The sequence below is a fragment of the Notamacropus eugenii genome, chromosome 2 (assembly GCF_028372415.1).
Source record: "Notamacropus eugenii isolate mMacEug1 chromosome 2, mMacEug1.pri_v2, whole genome shotgun sequence".
NCBI classification, from domain to species: Eukaryota; Metazoa; Chordata; class Mammalia; order Diprotodontia; family Macropodidae; genus Notamacropus; species Notamacropus eugenii.
The window spans coordinates 147,264,268-147,285,683 of NC_092873.1; the positions used below are offsets into that span (position 1 = coordinate 147,264,268).

At 35.1% G+C, this 21,416-nt stretch overlaps 1 long non-coding RNA gene across 1 annotated transcript in view; it reads left to right on the forward strand.

Annotated features, from left to right (window-relative positions):
- LOC140523708 (uncharacterized) overlaps positions 1-14,516 on the forward strand; it is a 182,663-nt gene extending 168,147 nt beyond the window's left edge. Inside the window, exons 3-4 of the long non-coding RNA XR_011973447.1 lie at positions 12,841-12,990; positions 14,223-14,516. This is a non-coding gene — a long non-coding RNA (uncharacterized lncRNA). The remainder of the gene's footprint in view (positions 1-12,840; positions 12,991-14,222) is intronic.
- Positions 14,517-21,416: the final 6,900 nt, after the last annotated feature.

Below are 21,416 nucleotides of genomic sequence, written 5' to 3' on the forward strand. Positions count from 1 at the left end.
CAGAGGCTCATAGATGTTGTCATTTGCCCAAGATAACAAGTGGCTGATTTGAATCCAGGTCTTGTCTCCAAATACTCTTCAACTTTCCATTTAACTACATTTTTAAGTGGGGAAAAATATTTTGGTCTTAAGACAATTAATGTGGAAGATTCTACTCCTGTAGAGGCAGTAATCCTGCTACATTGCACCACATGGATATAATGAGCACAATATGATAATTGTTATTTATATTGCTATTTTATAATTTTATCATTATATGTAGTCACTTAAAAAAAAAAAACACACATGTAGAATGCAGAATCCTACCTATTGCTCTCCTTGGATTTCCACCCCTGCTTTCCCTTTTGTGTGTCATCTTCCCTCATTAGATCCTAACCTCCTTGAGGGAAGGAAATGTCTACATTCTTTCCTGGACATTCTCTAAAGGGGAAAATACTGACCATTAGGACCTTGATTCAAACCTGATCTCAGCCACTTGTTATCTAGGGCAAGTAACTTAACATCTATGAACCCCTGTGTCCTTATCTATAAAATGCTGAGACTAGATGTCTTCTAAGACTTCTTCTAGTTCTATTTCTGTGGCCCCAAAATTTGGAAATATTTTATAGCACATTCAATATATTACATTGGAAAGAGCACCGGCTCTAGGATCACAAAAGTCTGGGTTCAAATCTTGTTTCTGAAACATACCATTTTTGTGACCTTAGGCAAATCACTAAATGTCCCTGGGACTGTATCCTCTTCTGTAAAATGAAGAAGTTACCCTAGCTGGTATCTTAGGTTTCTTGCAGCTCTAAACCACTAAGAACTGTGTTTATAACCTGACTTTCTATTAATTCTGAAAGTCATAAGGATCAAAGTGTGCTGATAAATTGTAAGACTAGGTGATTTCAAAAGTTCCTTCTATATTTAAACCCAAGAGGGGATGAGAAATCATGAGTCATTTATTATCAATATTTTCACAAAATAGCAAAAATAAATACACTCCATGGATTTCTTTTAAAGGCTATTATCCTGTCTGGGAAATAATAATTACTTGAAATAATATCTCTAAAGTAAGCTATCAGGGGGACTTTTACTCACTGTAAGATTCTAGGCCTATACTCTAACACCATACAGCAAAATGTAAGTCTTTAAAATGGCATTATTTGTCCAACTTTTTCATTTTTATTAACATTATCATCAGCCATTCAAATATTTCTCCAATATTATAAGATCAGAAAATAAGAGATTCAGTGTTGGAAGAAAATTTAAAGGTCATTGACTCTAACTCCCTCAGTTGACACATGAAAAACTGAGAACAAAAAAGGTTAAGTGACTTGCTCAAGGACACACAGATTGTAAATAGCAATAGGTCCCAGTCCTAAGAAATTACTCATAAAATTTAAATGGGCCAAAGACTCATTCATGATTTCTCTTATTCTCTGTCCGTATCTTTATTGTCCACCAAATCATTAAAGTAAGAGAACAAATGATCTTTAAGATGCAAAGACATTTTCAGAGTGTTACTTTTGGGGCTCTTGAGCATACCTATAGGATGAGAGATCTGAGTCTCAGAGAACTCATCTTTTCAGATGTGCATCTTGGGTTATATTGAAATTGTCAAATCATCACAAACTCATATCAACTTGACCACATTTTGAAGGATAGGAAACTCCAAACAGTGTATGCAAGACACCTACAGGTGAGAAATAAAGACACATCACAATTGTAAAACCTGGCTGCTTTCTCAATGTTAGACTCCCTGGTAAAATACAACAACACAAAACAACAACAAAAAAATTAAAAACCTCCCTTCAGGGAATTCTCCCCATGATACTTAGATTATCCCCTTTTCTTATCATAAAAGGTTCACTTGGATAAGTTAATTTTTTCCATTTTTAGGTTACTCCAATTAGTAACATCTTAGAAATATTTCTTATATCAATAGAAAATAATAGCTATGCTTTGTTCTCCTTCAATTTTCAAATCTCTCTATTCCAAGGCTCTTTATTTCCACTTTTGTTCCCTGGGTAGAAGTGGGTGGAGGGCCTGGGTATAATCAAGTCTCCCTACATACACTTAGGAGGATTTGACTCATGTTAATGAGAACATAGGAATCTTCGCCTGTATTTGGTTGTATATAACATAGTTACAAATGTACTTAGTAAGTATATGACAGTAGTTCACCATTTCATCCACTACCAAATATCTATTCTCACCAGTTATATCCCTGAGACAAATGCCTCTGAACTCTCAAACCTGAATTGGTTTCCTGTGAATCTTCCATCCTTTTGAAATGCTTTTATCTAGACTGTACACAGCTGCTTCAGTTATTCCCTTTAATTGGTTTTTACTTTCAGTGTGATGCCAGAAGAACTAAGCTTTCTAGCTGTTTGAAGTACTTGAAGGACATAATTAGGAATAATTAAAGTAGGGCACTGAATTTGTAGTTAGAAAGACTTGAGTTTGAATCCAGTTTAAAAACTGTGTGATCCTAGACAAGTAATTAACCTCTGGGCCTGAGTTTCTTTGTTTTTAACATGAATAGACTAGACTTGTTGACTTCTAAGATCTTTAGTAGACACAAAAGTATACAGAGATATACTATAAGTAGATCTCTCCAAAGTAGGGTCGACTAACTTATAAAACATTTTAAAGAAGTCTGAATGTCCTTGGGGATAATCTGTGAGATAGATTCCAGCTTTTGACTCAAACCAAATTTCAATCTGTATTCAAATCTCAACCACAAGATGGATACCGGGTGGAAGATGAGAGTGGAGAGTCAAAGAGGATTCACATATTTCAAATCTACCTTATTAGAAAGTGATTGTTGATATCAGTAGTAAAAAGGAAGCTTGGAGGAGAGATATGTATAAGGAAAAAATATTATATTTTGTTTCAGACTGCTGAATTTGAACAATCAATGTGCTATCCTTATATTTGTGTCAGTGGAATCTCTTGTCAATTTCCAGTGAATCCTCCCTTGGTCTTACAGACTCAATATCTTTTATAAAAGTTGCCAAAGAGATTATAAATATAGGTGCAAACATGATAAATTCCATTATCTCCTTAATACATCTAAGATAACATTGAAAATCCAGTTGCCTTTAGGAGTCTTTACAGCTAAGACCCTTTGCATCTTTCCAGGCTTATTGCCCTTCATTATCATACACACACTCTGATCCAGGTATACCAACCTAATTGCTATTGCTTGCATAGAACAGTCCATCTTTTATCTCTGTGTTTTTTGAATGACTCTCTCAAATAGTCTTCTTCATCACTTCCACCTCTTAGCTTCCTTAACTTCCTTCAAGACTCATGTAAAACCATATTCAATTTCCAAAAGTGCTAGTATCCTGAGATTTGTCTCTGAGATTACCTTCCACATACTTTACATTCACACATACGTATATTTGTATGTATGTATATATAAACATATATCTACATATAATGCAAACACTTAAACATACATATATATATATATCATATGTGTGTATAAGTAGTGTATATAAGTACTTACTTTGTTTTTCTCTCCCCCATTATAATGTGAGCCTATTGAAATCAGGGACTATTTTTTCTTCTTTATTTTTATTCATGACTCTGTCCAGTGTCAGGCACAAGGGAAGTGCTTAATGAATCATTTTTGTCTAACTGATACATGAGTAATGTCAAGTGCTAAAGAGGTGCGTGAAATTCTTGGGTCTGGTGTTAGAAAGACAATAACAAGAATTCCAAAATCATTTATAAAATGGGAGCATCTCAGGGGGTGCTCAGTGAAAGTAGCCATTCTTCTCTCTATCTCTGTTGTCCCTTCTTCCTCAATCTTTACTTTAAGATTATCTTATTTTTATGTCTTCTGAAATGAAATCCTAATAAAACAGTTAGTTAATCTGGTAATGATGCTCGGGATCTGAAGTTTTGTCCTAAGTGTTCTATGGAAAATGCTAGCAAATACAGTCCACACATAAAGATCCATGTCTTTCTACATATTTTAGGGCATATCTACTTACTGTTCCTTGTATAGTACAATTCATCATTCATCACTGTACCTTTGAAATGTCTATTTTCCATATCTGGAATGGTCTTCTTCATTATCTCTACCTCTTAGTTTGCCATCCCAACTTCTCAATTCTCCACATACAATATATATTAAGGAGGTTAAGTAATTTATCATATGTATTTCAACTATTTAATAAAGCTAAGTGGTGGAACCTGAAGTCAGATCTTCAAATTTGAGAGCTAATGCTGTTTGCATTGCATCAAACTGCCCCCTCAGCTAGTAAGTAGCAAAGCCAGGATTGCAAGCCTTCTAATGGATCTGCTGCTGTCAAGTCATCTCAAAAGGAACAATTTTACAATGGAACAATATGATAATGCTGCCACAACCCAACTGCCCTCTGCCCACTGAATGGCAAATCCTATGGTCTTGACTGAAAATAGAACAGCAATAATCCGAAACATTAGTTACTAGCAAAGGTTCAATTACATGGTAAAGATAAAAGAAAAAAGGGTGTAAATAGAATAGGATCCAACAAAACCTTTGTTACTCTGACTGAGCATGGGAGTGCTATATTGAGTGAGGAAACACATGTAATTTCTTTTTGGTTATTCTCCTTCAGTCTAACTATTGGTTTGAGAGGAGTGAAGTAGGATGGCAAGAGCTCTTGGGTAAGGGTCCTGGGATCTATGAATTCCTTAAACTCAGTTGAGATAAATCCAGAACCATTGCTGGAAGGAATGATCTCCAACAAACTAGATGTGTCTTTTTCTTTCCTTGTATGTACCTCTTATTTTTTTCTGTTATTGTTTCATGTGTGAATTGTTCTGTATATCCTCTCCTAGATTTTAAATGTACTGAAACATTATACTATCTCTTATGAATATTTGAATTTTCTATAACATCAAGCTTGGTTGTTTACACAAAGAAGATTCTTTATGAATATTTGTTGTCTGGTTGATGAATCCCTGATACCAAGTGGCAATTGTTGCAGGAAGGCATTACATGACTTAGAATACTCCATATAATTTTGAGAAGCACATGCCACAGTTCAAAAATTTGTCCCTTTGCCTATTTTTGTATATATAACTTCCTGTATGCTCTCTTTGAGCTATGTATCTTAGTAGTAAGCTCCTTGGATCAAATAGCAGGCACATTTTAGTCATTTTCTTAACATAATTTTTAATTGTTTAAAAAATGTCTAAACCAAAAAACAACTCTGTCCACATGGTTTTAGTGTCCTGTTTTTCACATTCATTTATTATTACCATGTTTGGCCATAACTGACAGCTAGCTGAGTGAAAACACCAGAACTTGCCTGATACCATTTATCAGAATAAAGTACAAATGAGTTTATGACCTAGGTAAAAAGGCTAATGCTATAAACAAATAAGAGGATCAAGAAACAGTTTATTTGTCAGATTTACAAAGAATGAAGAAATTTATGACCAAACAAGAAATAGAGAACATTAAGAAATGTAAAGTGGATAATTTTGATTACATTAAATTGAAAAGTTTTTCCATAAACAAAACCAATGTAACCAAGATTAGGGGGGAAGCAGACAACTGAGAAAGAATTTTTACAACTAATATCTGTGATAAAGGCCTCATTTCTAAAATATACAGAGAACTGAGTCAAATTAACGATACAAGTCATTTCACAATTGAAAAATGGTCAACAAATATTAAACTGGCAGTTTTCAAAGGAAGAAATTAAAGCTGTCTATAGTTAAATGAAAAAATGCTCTAAATCACTATTGATAAGAGAAATGTAGATACCTAGGTGCCACCTCACACCTATCAGATTCGCTAACATGACCAAACAGGAAAATGACACATATTGGAGAAGATTGGGAATGCTGGATCACCAATTCATTGTTGGTGGAGCTATGAGTTGATCCAGATATTTTGGAGAGCAATTTGCAGCTATGTCCACAAAAATGTGCATACCCTTTAACCCAGTAACACTGTTTCTAAGACTATATCCCAAAGAGATCATAAAAATAGGAAAGGACCTGCATGTACAAAAATATTGCTAAGATTTTTTTTGTGGTGACCAAGAACTGGAAATCAAAGGGATGCCCATCAATTGGGAAATGACTGAACAAGCTGTTGTATATGAATGTAATGGAATACTATTGTGCTATAAAAAATGAATAGTGAGACTTCAGAAAACCTGGAAAAACCTGTATCAACTGATGCTGAGTGAAGTGAGCAGAACCAGGTGAACATTATACACAGTTAGAGCCACAATGAGGACTATTTCTGATAGATTTAGCCCTTCACAGCAATGCAAGTACCTAAAACATTTCCAAAGGACTCATGATGCAAAATGTCACCCCCATCCAGAAAAAGAACTATATAGTTGGAACATGAAATGAAGCAGACTATTTTCTCTTTTGTCTTGTTTTGTACTGTTTTTTTCTCATGGTTTCTCCCATTTGTTTTAATTCTTCTATGAAACATAACTAAGGTGAGAATGTGCTTAATAGGAATGTATGTGTAGAACTCATATCAGATGATATTCTATCTTGGGGAGCGAAGGGGGAGAGAGAAGGAGAAAATTCAAAACTTATGTAAGTGATTGTTGAAAACTGAAAAGAAATTAATGAATTTTTTTTTAAAAAAGAAAAGACCAGAACTGAATAAAAATTTTATTTTCAAATGTAAGAACTCAAGAGACACATGAAAAGGGAAAGGGAAATCACAGGGACTTAACAAAGTAAAACTGTTTACATTCCTACTTGGGAAGATAATATTTGTAACTAATAAGACCTTTCTGATTATTAGGGCAGTTAGCAGGAGCATATGTAGAGAGAAGGCACAGAGGTGAGTTGAATATGAAAAGATGATATCTAAAAAACAAAATCAAGAGGTGAGAAAGAGAAATTCCCTGGGAGAAAAAACAAAGAGGTAGAATGGGGTAAATTATCTAATAGAATTAGTCAAAAGTGAATAACTTATGTACTCAGTTGGGTGCAGAGATCACTCTTACCTTACAGAAAAGTAGGAGGGGAAAGAAATAAGGGAAGGGAGGGGACATAGAAAGGAAGGTGTATTAGAGAGGGGGTAACCAGAAGCAAAACATTTTTGAGGAGGGACATGGCGAAAGGGGAGAGAAAATAGAATAAATGGGGCTAGGATGGAGGGAAATTCAATTAGCTATATTAAGTGTGAAAAAAATTGATGTAAGTTTCTCTTATAAAAATCTAATCTCTCAAACATATGGAGAACTGGTGAAATTTTAAAAATAGACCATTCCTCAACTGATAAATGGTCAAAAGATATGAAGTTTTCAAATGAAGTAATCAAAGCTATCTATAGCCATATGGAAAAGTGCTCTAACACAGTATTCATTGAAGAAATGTAAATTAAAACAATTCTGAATCAGTTATGCCTATTAGATAAGCTAACAGAACAAAAAATAATGGCAAATATTGGAGGGGATGTGGGAAAAATGAGATTTTAATTTAGTTTTGGTGGAGTTGTGAACTTACTCTCTATTCTCTAGAGAAATTTGGAGCTACCCCCAAAGGGCTGCATACCCTTTGACCCATATCCTAAAAGAGATTTTTTTAAAAGGGGGAAAGGGACCTGTACAGAAATAAATCTAACACCTCTTTTCTGGTGGCAGGGAATTGGGAATTAGGAGGACACCCATAAATTTGAGAATGGATGAATGGATTGTGCCACGTAGTTGTGATGGAATATTCTTGTGCTGTAAGAAATGATGAGCAGGATGTTTCGAGAAAAACTTGGTAAAACTTACATGAGCTGAGGCAAAGTAAAATGTATTGTGTACAAAGCAACAGAAATATTGTAAGATGATCAGCTGTGAATGACTTAGCTATTCTCAGCAACACAATAATCCAAGAAAACTTTGAAAAGCTTATGATGAAAAATGCTATTCACTTCCAGACAAAGAACTGATGGTGACTGAATTTGAATTTTTTGTTTTTATTTTTGTGGGGGTTTTGTTTATGTTTTCTTTCACAAAATGATTTATATGAAATACCTTTTGCATAACCACACACTTATGACTAAATCAAGTTGCTTGCCTTCTCAATGAGGGGGATTGTAGAAGGAAGAAGGGAGAAAATTTGGAACTCTGCTTTATAAATGCATGTTAAAATTGTTTTTGCATGTAAATAAAATGCTAAATAAATTTAAAATATTGCTTAAAAATTGCATTATTTGTGGGAAGGTAAAGGTATTGACAGTTTGGAAATAATATGAACTTTCTTTATTTCAATGAATGAATGAATGGAAAAACATTTATTGTGTGCCAAACAATGAGATATACATATGACATATGTAAGACATATGATATCACATATCTATGTATCTGACATAGGTCAAAATATTAACTGTTACTCCCTCCACATCACATTCAAGACATGTTCCTGACAAACCTGAAAAGGTCGAACTTGCAGACATCCACCTTCAAAACTACCAATAGAAGACCTAAAATTTAATTTAATATCTTTGGTGGCACAAAGCTCAAAAACTAGCATTCAAAAACCCTATCACAGAATTGTAGATTAATGTATATTCATATGTATTTTTTAATTTTATTTTCAGTTTCAATATCTCTCATTCCTGCCATCCCTTTCCCATCTACTGAGAATGAAAGAAATGCAATACTAATAACACATATCAAGTCATGCCAAATGTATTACCATACTAGCCATGTTAAAAAAATAGCAGAAAGAAAAAAATAAACATGCTTCAATTTGCACTTTCCATCCATCAGTTCTCTGTCAGGAGAAGATATCAGTTTTCAACTTAATTCTTTTGGAGTTGTGGTAGATAACTGTAATGATCAGAGCTACTAAGTCTTTCACAGTTGATTATCTTTGCAGTATTGCTAATCACTATGTAGATTGTTCTGTTCCTGCTCACTTCACTTTTCATTTTTTCACATAAGTCCTCCCAGGTTTTTCTCAAATCATCCCCTTTATCATTTAATATACCATAATAGTATTCCATCACATTCATATCCATAAGTTGTTCAAGCATTCCCTAGGTGATGGGCATCCCCTCTGTTTGTAATTCTTTGCCACCATAAAAATAGACGCTATAAGTATTTTTATACATATATACTCTTTTCTTTGATTTCCTTGGGGTATACACCTAGTAGTTGCATTGATGGATCAACAGTATGCACAGCTTTATAGCCTTTTGGATATAGTTCAAAATGTTTTCCAGAATAGTTGCACTATGCCAATGCCTTATAACTAATTCAATAGTGTACTTATTTCCTCAGATCTCATCTATAAATTTCTAATGTTTCTTTTTTTTTCAAGGCTAACAATCACTTTAATCAAGCACATATATCATTCCCCTAATTCAGGGGAGTCAGCACCCTGCAATTCAAAGAAAATACAGAGAAATCAGAAGAGCCAACAGACATGACTTCCTCTGTCTGAATTCAGCAGACAGTTCCAACTATCAGACCATAATTCTCAGAGAAGGAAGCAGGACATCTGGGTTCTCAAAGCCAGAGGGCTCCTTAGCAGCTTCCCAGAGTCCTCATCGGGCACTCAAACTTTACAAAACTAAGTCCCAAAGTAAAACCTCACCCTCAGAGTCTTTATACACATTTTAGAGCCAGAAGGCATCACATCCCTTGAGAACAAAAGGCATGGACTTTCTTACAAATCTTCTCAGGCCTGACAATGGGTGGGAAACATACTTCTCACTCACATTCAAATAGAGGCATTTTATTCCTTGATTATACCAAAACAAAAACAGCAAAAGATTCTCCTTTATTTGCCATTACACTCTACCTACAGGATCCTTGGTCTTACTATCTAAATGACCAGGTATCCTGGAACAAATAGGCATTAACAATTCTTTAGCAAATATAACAGTTCAAATTCACAGAATATATAACATAGCAACTTATTACCAGGGTGGCCAAATGCCTTTAAACAAACACAAAGGTATAGGCATAACATAACATCACTTTGAGGAGACACCAACCAGTTCCTCCTTCCTCATTCCCAAACAGAAATGGACAAGCAAAATCCTCTTGGGGGCATGTCTTCCCCACCTTGCACTTTCAGGGTAGGCTCTAATGAGCCCCACTTCCTCCAAGTCCAGAGGGTTGGCTGGACAACAAAGCCATTAAGGCAGGATCATTGGGGCACATGGCACTTCTTCCGCCACCATAAGGAACTCCAACTCCTGGGTCCCAAACTATCACAGTACAATGCTGCAGAAAATCACACTCAGTGCCTTGCTGCCCAGTACCAATCTTGCTCCAGGGATGAACTCGAAGCTCCTGGGTTCCTCCTCCTCCATCAGAACCAGGAACTCCCAGCTCCTACCTGGGTCTATGTGAAGGCAGCTCTGTGCTCCCATTTCTCTCATCTCACCAAGGTCAATAAACTGGCTGTTCTTTGCTTCTGCTGGCTTCTGCTGGATCATTCTTCACTGGGGGTCCAGGGCTTCATTCCAAATTCTTGATGCTCTTGTCTAGTTTCTAAATACAATACACTTTAAGGACCTTCACTCCTTCAGCATAGTCCAGAGCCAGGCAAATCCACAGTGAGCCCTGGCTCTGGCCACCTCCACCTCCCAGAGTTCCACAGAACCATAGCTACCACAACTGGAAAAAAATAGACAGTTATCCCAGTCCCCACACTTTCCTTTTAATTTGTGCAGATCCCATTCTCTTCACCATAATGCATCAGTAGGCACCCCAGCATGCACAAGGTTTGGGTGCTGCCATCACAGGTTATTAGATCTGCAATTATAAAAGGATAGGCAACTGTTAAGGGGTTAACAATCACTTTAATCAAGCACATGTATCAGTCCTTTAACCAAGCAAATATATCATTCACCTAATTCAGGGAAGTTAGCACCTTGAAATTCAAAGAAAATACAGAGAAAGCAGAAGAGTCAACAGACATGGCTTCCTCTGCCTGAATTCAACAGACAGTTCCAACTGTCTGACCATAATTATCATAGAGGAAAGCAGGACATCTGGGTTCTCAAGTCCAGGGGCTTCCTTATTGGCTTCCCAGAGTCCTCATCCAGCACTCAAACTTTACAAATGCTAAGCTCCTTCTTTCTTTCTTATCTTTGCCAATCTGATCAATGACAGGTAGTACTTAAAAGTTGTTTTAATTTGCATTTCTCTGAAAACTACCTGCTTGAAATCTTTGACCATTTATAAATGAGCAATGATTTATTTTTTATTAATTTGTCTCAATTCCACACACACGCAAATATATATTATATATATATAGATAGATAGATAGATAGATAGAGAGAGAGAGAGAGAGAGAGATAGCTATATAGATATATGTGTATATATATATATGCATATGTATATGAGAAATGAGGCCTTTAAGAGAAATGTGCTGTAATTATTCCTCAGTTCCCTGTTTTTCTTCTAATTTTATCTGCTTTGTCTCTGTTTATGCAAACCTTTTTAATTTTACGTAATGAAAGTTATCCACTTTACCTCCAATAAATCTTTCTAGAACTTATTTTGTCATAAACTCTTCCACTATCCATAAATCTGAAAAATTATTTCTTCTATGGTCCCCTCACTTGCTGATAATGTCACCCTTTATATCTAAACCATGTACCCATTCTGAGCTTATCTTAGTATACTGTTTGAGATGTTGATCTTTGCCTAGTTTTTGCCAGATTACTTTCCAGTTTTCTCAGCAGTTTTTTGCGAAGTAGTGTATATTCATAAGTATTGAGCATATTTGTTTCCTTAAAATATGAGACAATTTTTGAAATAAAGTCATTCTAGAATGAAATGTGAAGTGTGTGAATAAGCAGTGAAAATTTTCACACTAGTACTCTTCAAATGGTGGAAATATGATCGTCTGTTAAGGACATTGTTTGTTAGACATTATTGTCTAGATATGTGTTGCACTAGTGTATATGATCCCTTTTAACTTTATGTAGCCCTTCATCTGGGACTTTTTACACCAACCCCAATATCACTTGCAGATTAGGTACCCAAAAGGGTGCTGACAACTTTTCCGCTAAGAATTCCATTGATAATCCAAAGGAGCTTACATTTTTTAGTATGGATTTTCATAAGTTCCCATTTTGTGTGTTCCTCAATGTCCACCAACTAGTCGACATCAATTAGCTTTTACTAAGAGCTAGGTAGCACAGTGGATATAGTTTGAGGCCTGGAGTCAAGAAGACTCATCTTGCTGAATTCAACTCTGCCTTACTTCCTATGTGACCTTAGTATATTCACTTATCCCTGTTTGACTCAGTGTCATCATCTGTAAAATGAGCTAGAGGAAAAAATGGCAAACCATTCCTGTATCTTTGCCAAGGAAACCTCAAATGGTGTCGCAGAAAATCAGGCACAACTGAAGTGATTGAACAACAACAGCTTTTGCTAAAGTGATAGTCCCCAACCATGTGTAACAAAAATAGTTGTTATAAAACATTCTCTTTCACCAAACTAGGAGACACATTCCACATCTCCCAACCCCCCCCCCCCCCAAAAAAGATTCCTCTAGCAATTAGGCTGAAGCATATAAAGTACAAGCGGCCAAAGGTTAAATTCACATCCTCTAGCTTGCCTGCTACTGGAAGTCTTTGTTCTAACTTCCTAGAGTAGTTATGAAGTTTTCCTTATATGTAAGTTCTCCTCTGTGCTTGGTTCCAGTGGTCAGTACCTTGTGAGGTTCAGAAATTGTTTTTCCTCAATAAGTCTAGTTTCCTCTTTGTACGTCTCTCTACTTCTGATCGTATGAATTGTTTTATACTAGTTCAGTCTCTGAAGATATAGTCAATGGGAGCTGAGAGAGTGAGGCTATAATATTGATTCCAGACTCTCTAATCCTTCTTCTACTTTCTGCTCTCCATTATAGACATAAGTAACTGCCTCTTCAAAGTGCCCCACACCTGGAAGCCTTGGCATTTTACTGCTTCATTGCTGGAATTTGAGCTCTCATATTGGCTTGTTATACTGCACATAACTCCATGAATCCTGGGATGTGGCTGATTTTCTTCAACTAATTGTAAGTATTTTCAGATTTTCTTTCATCCAATGATCAAAGAAATTATTTCACCTCTCAAAAATTAACTAAGGACTTGTCAGGAGTCAGTTTTTATCCTTTATTGATTGATTCAATCCAGTAGTCTTGGATATCCTGGTCGTTATTTTAATTGGGATTATGTCAAAACTCTCATCCTTTTAGTAAGATTCTGCAATTCTGTTTTAAAATGTTCCAACCCTGTATTGTTACACAATGAAGATGTACCCCTTCCCTCAAAAAAGTGTGAAAAAAGACATGTTCATTTCATTGCACTGGAAATGGAAACAAGGAATTTTTCTTATTTTCACAATAATAACAAGGACTTCTTTGTAAATCTATACAGAGATCCCTTCTGAAGATCATGTTGTTTTTACTAGTAAACACTTAGTACCTCAGCATCATTTATAGCTAAGGGCCATTCAAACAAGGTCAGGTTGAGCACTGGTAATAAAATAAGTGTTTTCATTACTCTTTGGTAGCACATATTCAGAAGGCAAGCATTCTTGACATTTTTTAAATTCTAGATCTGCTGGTGTGTTTACAGTCATGGAATAGTCTTTTTTCAGTATAGCAATGGAGGGATTCAGCAATTGTACCATTTTTAGAAGAATAAGATGAAAGTGGAAAATTCTTCTTTTGTTTGTAAATCAGTACACATTGAATTGTGGTAGCAGCACTGGGGTATAACCAAGAAAATCTTGTCATACAGTTGGATTTGTTTTACTCAACTAGAACATTTATTAAGTGCTTGCTGTATGCTAGCCACTGTGCTAATTGCTGGGAATACAAATAGAAGCAAATAAGACAATACTTAACTTCAATAAGTTTATATTTTAGTGGAGGGAGACAATATATAAAAGGGACCTTGACAGAGAGGAGGGGAGAAAAAGGAGAGGTATGGGTTAGAGTCTGACTTTCAGGTGTAGAGACCAAAGCTCCAGCAAGTTGAGGCAAATATTGACCTATCAGAGAAAAGGTACCCACAGTTTAAGTCACAGTTACTAGTAGAGAGGGGATCTGTGAAGATGCAACATGAGGACTGGCCCATAGATAAGATTTCATGATGACTTCTTTTGACATCATCAAAATATTTAAAAGCAGTATCTCTGTTAAGTGTTGAAAAGGTTCAAGGGCAAGAGAAATTGTAAGTAAAATACAGATTTTTTTTTTTACATTTAAAGCCATTTGCAATTTGTTTTTGTTTATCTCTCTAGGATTATTGAACATCATCAACTTGATATGCTCTACCATAGTCAACCTGACCTAATTTTTTCCCTCTACGTGGAATTCCATCTTTACACAAGTAGTTTCCCCACTGCTGGCATGTGCTCCCCCTACTCGTCTCTGTCTGCCACAATCACTATCTTCCTACAAGGCTAAACTCGGTCATTACTTCCTATATAAAAAACCTTTTCTTGATCTTGCTAGTTAGGCGCATACCTCCCATTACTTTGTAATGTGTATTTATGTAAAACATTTACATATTTACGTATATGTATATATGTGCATGTGTGTATTATATATGTACATGTGTATTGTACAAATGAATATATTTGTATATAAATTTATATTTATAAATGTGAATGTATTTTAAACACTAAATATTATTTAAAACTTTAAACAGCATTTTGAAAGTTAAATAAAATTATTTAAAATATGAAATCCATAAATATAATTATATCATTTGTGTGAATGTTAATTTTCTCCAGCAAAATGTAATCCCCTTTAGGCCAAGCACTGTTCCTTTTTTTATATCCTCAGAGTTTTAAGAATGCCTGGCACATAGTTTGCAACTAATTTATGCATTTTGAATGAACCAATGATTTGGAAATATCAGATTATTCCTCTATATTATAGATGCTGAGCTTTGTGAATACCCAGGCTCAAGAGTGACATAAGCAATCAGTTGTTAAGGAGCTTAGCATGATCAAATCATAGAACCATAAACTTTAAAATTGGGAAGGAATTTTCAGTTTATCCCAACTCCTCTCCTGGATAGTTCTGTTTACAGCTTGCCTAAGAATTAGTTAGCCAGCTTCTCTTGGGATGTCAACACAAGCAAATAAGGTAGTCCCATCTCTCCTGAAGCTTACGTTATACTAAGGGGAGATAATACAATAAAAATGAATGGGGCAAAAGTAAATTGCAGCATGATGACACTTGGCATGTAATTGAGGTGGAGGCGTAGATCAAGGCAAGAGATACTGAATGCTTTCAAATCAGAAACCAGTTATTTCAGAGATAGAATGCAAGGGTACTGTAGTGAGAAGATGGATATGATATCGTAAGTGAACAAAGAGTGGTGTGGAGACATTCTGGAAGTAGGTACTTAATAAATTATAATTTTGAATTAATGAACAAATGGATAGATGACAGTCTTTAATAGAAAATACTGTAGACATCATCTGTCTATGTATCTATGATACAATAAGGATTGATGACTTTCATCATATACCGTAGGTCCATTATGATGATTATTTCAGCTGTTATGATTTTTTTCGCATCTTCCCACTAACTTCCTGAATATGAAACAATTCTGGAGCTTTCCTGTTGTTTGAATCATGGCAGGTATTGAAAACTGCTCTTATAGATGTCTTCATGTTTTTTTCTTGCCACAAACCAGACCTTCAGGTGACACTGTAGTTTCCTTCTTATGACAATCCCCTTTCAAGTTCCCATCTATCTGTTATTAGCACGTAAGCTCCTTGAGGGCAAGGCAATCTTGTTATCTTGAATTTATATCTCTATCACTCAATACTGTATGTGACACATAGTAAGTGTTTAATACATGGCTTATCTACTTGTCTGCTTGTCTATATATCCCAGAATCTCTTCAAATAAATTTTATAAGACTTATTCTCCCCAAGTGACTCTTCTACCACAATAAAATGTACTCTCTGTACTTCAAGCCCTTAAACTTTTATAGCTTGAGACTGGGTTGTAAAAACTGTGAAGTGTTAATTTTTCTGTTTTCTGCTGACATTTTTGAAAATCCAATTAACTGAAATTCAGTTTAAATGAAATGTTTATTAAGTACTTACTATATGCAAAATACTATGGCCATAGGTTAAGAGACATCACTGATATTAGAAGCTTTTCTTTATGTAGCATTCAACTATACAGGCCTTCACTTACAAAATATTACATAACATTACATAATATTAATAACAAATCAACTTTACAAGGTTCAACAAGGTTTATTTAAAAATTCTTCACCACTCTCCTGTGAGATAGATATTAAAAAATATTATTGTTCTCATTTTCCATATATGTGGGACTCACGGACTGTCAGGAACACATCAAATTTGTGTTTATGCCACTCTATTTTTTTTGCTTAAAAATAAAATCACAAGCACTCAATACAACAAACCCAGGAGGCTAGCTGAGTGATTTTAAACCTCTCAAATAAGCTCCAGACAAACTGTTTTAGGTATAAGACTAATCATTTTGGAGCAAGGTGGGTAGTTTTATCCTAGAGTATCTGAGCAAGCAGTTAAAATTGGAGCTGTCCAACATTTTTGAAACCAGCAAACTCTTCCCCAGAATGGATGTTTAATTGTATTTAAATAAACAGGCAAAGGATAACTAGAACTTCAATATTTTAGTCAAACTTCTTTGAGTACTTATATTGATGATGCATGTTTTGGTTTTAGTATAATAAAATGCCTCTGATTGAATTTTGCTTTTATCAACTAAGAGTCTTTACTAGGAATAAAGTACAGAAACAAGAGTTTCTTTAACTATGAATAGCATAAGCACATGTATTGTTAATTACTTAAATGCGATTAAAGAAGATCTTCCCCACCCATTAATGGGCTTGCCCGTGGTCAGACCCTTGAATCTTTCTGTTGATCTATAAAACATGCATACACACATGCACATATATATGCATATATATTTACATGCACACACACGTGTATATGTGTATATGTATGTATGTATGTATGTATTACAGATTTAAAGAAATGTCCAAGTGTATATGTGTGTATGTGTATATATATATATATATATATATATATATATATATATATATATATATATATATATATATATATATGTATGTGTGTGTGTGTGTGTATTGCTTATGATCAGACAGTTGGAAGCCTGTCTGTTGCTCTTTATTTCTCTTCTTGTATTTTTCCCTATTGGTGAATGAAACATGTTCTTGATTAAAGGAGATTGTTAACCCCTCAAAAGTTGCCTTTCCTTGTAGAAAAGTAGATCTAAGAACTTGTTTAGCAGGCCCTCTTCTATATGTCAGGGTGCTTGCTTTTACAGTAGTATCTCATTCTAGACATCACAGAAGTATATACATACAGGAATGAAAAAGGAAATAAACACACTCTAATGAATTAAACAATAAAAAAGACCTAATGTGCTACTTACCTCAAAGTACGTTAAAAAATCAGAAAATTATAATTCATTTTCTGAGAGAGAACAATAATTGATTTGATGGTAAATATCTGAATGCATTTCTTCTAAAATAATAATTATATAAGGTACATAACTAGCTGTAGGATGATATTCATTGATGAATAGTCTGGTAACATCTGAGTTCCTTAAAGGAAATGAATTCTTTGTATACCAAACTCCTGACACAGTGTCTGGCACATAATGAACAATTAATATGTGCTTGCATGCCAAGTATCTAGCAAAGAACCTGGCATATAATAAATAATGAGTATGGTTCTAGATAGATGAGAAAAAGAAAGAAAGAGAGGAAGGCAGCACCTCAGTATACCCATCCTCCTACAGGCACAAGTCTCTCAAATAAAGTTATAAAGTTACTCCAGGTATGTACAAGGTATTAGGTGCATCTATACTTAAAACGACATTGCATTCCCACCAATATATGCATTTATCTTTCCTGACCAGGAATTCCTAGGGCACATGATCACAAAGATGTACACCCCAAGTGATAGTGCTCAACCATATAGGGAATATGGAGAGATATACACATACAAAACACTTATGTCCAGTGCAAATGCATGTAAGACTGCTGCATTCTGTTGAGGTCTTTGTATTATTCCTGTCACATTGATCCCTTTTGGTTTTACATATCCACTGCTTATTACTTCTTTATTGGTTTGTTCATTGTTGAAAACTGGTAGATATTATTCAGCTAGTCAAGTGATTACAATTTTTTTCTTTATTTCTAGCATCTCATTTGTCTTGACATCCTTAGTTTTGACAGACTAGCTCTTTCTTATGAGAGGAGTCAGCTCCACCATTGCTCTTCTGGGTTAAAACCATAAAGCATTTTCTCACATTCATTTTAGAAAACAGAAACCCTAACACATGTAGTCATCCTATTAGAGTAGGGGTGGGGGTGGAAGGCATGGACCTCAAAGAAATAAAAGCCATTTCTGTCATTTTTCCCATCTTCCCAAGGAATGCCCAAGAGAACATTGACTAGAAATTCAGAATCAAACCCCCTTCTCATATAACTGGTGTCTTTAAACTTAGTACTACCTTTAAAATTATATTTCTGAATCACTGACATCTTCCATTCTGTCAGAAAACTTCCTTAACTTGGATCAGAAAATCTCTGTAGTTTATCGCATAATAGAAGACTAAGAGGGTTCTTTGCCTTCACATTCATTTTTAGATTAGTTTTGCCACAGAAATCCCACAACATTGCATGGATTTGATCCCTTTAAATATTCAGGGAATGTGATATGATTATAGATTAAATGGTGGAACTAATCCTAACGATCTAGAGTCCAACCTCCTCATTAAACAGATGAGAAAACTAAAAGTAGAGAGGTAAAGTTCCTTATCCAAGCAGGAACCAGCAGGCAACTGAATAAAGATTTGAATTCAGGTCTTTCTGACTGAAAGTACTTCATTCTATTCAATATCCCATCTATATGCCTCTAATGCTTTATATTTCTTACGAAAAAGAAACACACTAAGTGCAAGATTAAGTCCAAAGGTGAATTCCTTGTCTCTCTCCTGTCTAACCACACACCTAACCTTTCACACATACTTGTCAGCAAAGATTTTTTAGGCTTTAATCCCATCATATTTATGAGTATATGCAAGCCTATATAATTTTACTCCCTGGTTTCTTCAAAAAGATTAACAATACACAATTGATTTTCAATATTTTGACGCAGTAGAAAACACACTTAACAAATAAGATTCCATTCTTAAGTTTTTATGGACCTAGACTTATCTAAAAATCATCATGAAAAATGTATTCTGAACTCAGTTATCTATAGAAGACCCTGTGTAACTTAGAAATATTAAGTTTCCAGGACAACTATAAGGAAATCTTTAACATTTTACAGATCATAATAAATCTCCCAATATCTGCTTTCTCCTCACCAAATGTTTTCCATCCTCAATTCTACCTCTAAATTGACTGTATGTTCAATGAGGATAGGTCATATGTTTCATGGTCTTTTTTGCCTCCCCTTGTTCCTACTAATATGATATACTGACAAGAGGTATTTAATATAGGTTTCCTGACTTGAACTGAAATCAAATCCTTTCTAACCTGATCCACTTTCTATAGCTTTCTATAGCTGTGAAACCAAGAGCAAAATATTTTGGATGACTGCAACTAAATAGAACCCTCAACCTATGAGATAAGCTTCTCAGAAGTTGGCATGGTCAACCTCGGCTTGATTTGTAAGGCAGTAACTTGCATTTTAAAGGCTAATTTTAGAGTTTAACTTTTTCCTGGATTCATTCTGAAGCAGTTGTAAAACTCTGTGACCAATCTCCCAGCAAGAAATGATTATTCAGAGAAACAGCACAGATAACATAAAAAACAATAACTTCTAATCTCATTCACTTGGACATGCTGTAAATGTGTAAATGAAAATACATCATTTTTAGAAGTACAACTAGAAACTTTTAAATCTAGGGAAAGCAGTATAAAAGAGGACAAGTATACCAGGAGTCAAGGAAGAGATTACCTGGAGTGTGGAGTCTGAGGGAATTGGGGTTCACTTTTCATCGATAGGACATTGTCGGTGGATAAAAGGTTGCATCAGGCTTCAGAGGAGATCAATTAGTCTGTAGCAGTGGGGTAGTGGAAATTCCTAGAACTGCTTATTCTTTCTAGCTATTCTTTCTAAGAAGGAATTACTCAAGTCAACAAGTATTAAGTTCCTACTATATCCCAGGCATTCTGCTAAGCCCTGGGATACAAAAAAAAGAGGCAAAAGAAAACAATACACTCTTTGTCCTTAAGAGTTTCATAATTTAATTGGAGAGACACACAATAAATAACTGTTTCAACAAAATATGCCAAAGATTTATTGTGAATAATCTAAGAGAGAAGATAGTAATATTAAGATTAAGTAGGAAAAGCTTCTGGTAGAAGTTGAGATTTTGGCTGAAACTTAAAGAAAGGCAGGAATGAAGGAAGCAGAAATAAGGAGAGAAATCTTTCTAGGCACTGAGAACAGTCAGTGAAAATTTGTATATTCAGGAGATAGATGGTCCTGTTTAAGGCAAAGCAAAGAAGCTTGTGTAAACAGATCTTAAAGTATAAGATATGGGGTAAGGTATAAGCAGACTAGAAGAGTAAGAGAGGGCCAGATTACTAAGGGATTTAATAGTCAAATAGAGGATTTTATAACTGATTCTAGATGTAGTGGTGAGCTACTAGAGTTTATTGGATAGGAGAATAATTTGGTCACAACTGTACTTTACGAAGATCATTTTGCTAGTTAAGTGGAGAATAACCTCCAGAGGAGAGAGACTTGAGACAGGGATATGAAAGAAGCAAATTATTGCAATGTTCCAGGCAGGGAAGACCTGAATTGATGCAGGGTAATACAAGAAGATAGAAGGAACCATATCCAAGTGATATTGTGAAGTAGAATCCATAGGGCTTTGTAACAGATTGGAAATGTGAAGTGAGGGAAAGTGAATAACTGAGGATGCCACTTAGGTTGTGAGCCTGGGTGTCTCAGAGGGCGATAGTTCCCTCAATATTAATATGAAAGTTTGGAAAAGGGGAGTGTTTGAGGAAAAGATAATTAGGTCAGATTTGGTAATGTTGAGTTTAAGATGTCTATAGGACATCCAGTTAGAAGTGTCCATTAGGCTACTGGAGGAGGGGAATACATATGAGAGATTAGAGATGTATAAATAGATCTGAGAATAATTTGCATATTGATGATAATTGAATTCCTGGGAACTGATTGGATCATCAAGGGAAATAGTATACAGGAAGAGAAGACCAAGGGTAGAGTTTGGGGGACACCTGCAGTTACTGGGAGCAAACTGAATGAAAATTTGCAAAAAACACTGAGGATGAGTAAATAATCAGAGTAGTAGGAAAAGAGGAGAGAGCAGAGTTACAAAAAAAAATGTAAGAAAAGAGAATATCATGGAGAATAGGGTGAAAAATAATATTAAAATCTAGAGAGAATTCAAGAATTGAGAAA